This window comes from Prionailurus viverrinus, chromosome C1, assembly GCF_022837055.1.
Source record: "Prionailurus viverrinus isolate Anna chromosome C1, UM_Priviv_1.0, whole genome shotgun sequence".
In the NCBI taxonomy this organism is placed as follows: Eukaryota; Metazoa; Chordata; class Mammalia; order Carnivora; family Felidae; genus Prionailurus; species Prionailurus viverrinus.
In genome coordinates this window covers 174,233,018-174,234,953 of record NC_062568.1, presented here as the reverse complement: position 1 = coordinate 174,234,953, position 1,936 = coordinate 174,233,018, and positions in this window count along the sequence as shown.

Genomic DNA, 1,936 nt, shown 5'->3' with positions numbered 1-1,936 from the left:
GTAATGTATGTACTGCTCTGAGCACATTACTGAGTACATCCTAAATGCTCAGCAAGTTAGTCTCCTCTTCCCTCCTTCCCATGATGCCCCAGGATTAGCCTCTGGACACCAGTAACAGTGACACTTTGTGCAGGGGTCTTTACTCTTCCCTGTAGGGCCACAGAGCAGTTCTCTTGGAATTCTTCTGCTTCTCGTATTTTCTGTGTCCTCCCCCATAAATGGCCACTTGTCACTGCTATCATTCCCTCTCTTTTCCTTAATCCACCCCTCCCCCCACCATGTGAGTTTGTAGACCAGATAATAGCTAACTGCTCTACATGTTAACTAATTGCTAAATGTTAGTTCATTTACTCTTCAGAATCTTATCAACTAGGTACTGTTGTTACCTTTTTTTTTTTTTAGCTAAAAAGTGAGGCACAAGAAGGTGAAGTGACTTCCAAAGGGCACACTACTAGTAAGTGCAGGAGTGGCTTGGATCCAGGCAATATGGCTCTAGAGGCTATGCTCTTTGCCACACATTGTATCACCTCTCACAACTGAGAACAACTAATAATGTGCAAATTGAGAGTTAACAGAATGAAGACTGGAGAGCAAGTCTCTTTTATTGGTATTTCCTTTCAGACCAGCTTTCAAAATACAGCAGGGAGGAGCTGTAAGGCCAGTTGGGGTTGTTAGAGGTCACCTTCCAAAGCAGATTATTTGAGACAAGAGAGAAGCACTAAATGCAGAGGGAGGTTCAAGTCAAGAAAGCCAACTGTTGTATCTCACCCCCTTTGGGGGGTGTAGCTTTCTTTTAGATGAAAATGTGGCTTGATGAAAAGAAATGAACTTCCCAAATAGTCTGATGGTATCTGCATAAATGGTGGTTCTGAATTTTCTGGCATCAATATTACCCAGTGAGAATCTGATGAATACAGATTTCCTCTTCCAGAAAACTACACATTTAACTTTTTATACACAATTTAGGGGATGCCAAGCTCCATTCTTGGACATAAAATTTAGACATTTGTTATAAAGAGCTGTGAAACTGAAAATCAGAACCTTGGGCTTGAGTGTGGACTCTTGTATTGACATCCTGTGTGACTTCAGGCAAGCGCTGCCCTTTGAGCCCCACATGCAAAAATGGAATAATCATCTCTGCCCTGCTTCTCTCACTGCAGTGGGCCATGGTGATGTGTGTAGAAGGGGTGGGAAACTGCAAAATGCTATCTGAATGCATCAGGACATGGAGGTTCAGAGAGGTTACTCACCTTAAGGTCACACAGTTATTAAGTGGCAAGACTAAGGTTCAAACTGGAAGACCCTAAAATCTCATATGTGTGTGCATGTGAGAGAGAGAGAGAGAGAGAGAGAGAGAGAGAGAGAGACAGAGACAGAGAGTGAGGAGAGAGGGAGAGGAGGTGGGAGAGCAAAAGAGAGAGAGAGAGAGAGAGAGATAGCTCCCTCTAAGAATTTTTAAAAGGATCAAATGAGATAATGCATATGAAAGGGTCACATAGGTTGTGAAGTGTGATGTTTAAGTGATTACTCGTGGACTGAATTTAGGATTCCATGTTCCAGCTACCTATGGGATCTGGGACTGGGACTGCTGAGAGGGATGGTAGAAATGTGCCAGTGATCCTGCTCATGGGGACAATTAAGACGCTCTCCCCCTATCCAAATGAACAACTTCTGTGCTTTTGGGAAAATCTGCCAGAGCTGTGCAACATCTTTAAACCCACTGACCAGCATACTCAGGTCAGCATGTGTAGCTTTGGGAGTAGCGATTTTAATACAACCACAAACTTATTTTATGTTTATAATGTCACCAAATAAAACTTATAAAAGCCCAAATCCTATTCTCCTACATTAAAAAAGAAAGATTCCATAAAAGTCTCATCCAACTCAAGACTTTGGATGCTTACAATTCAGAGATGAACACCTGTGTGTCCCATAA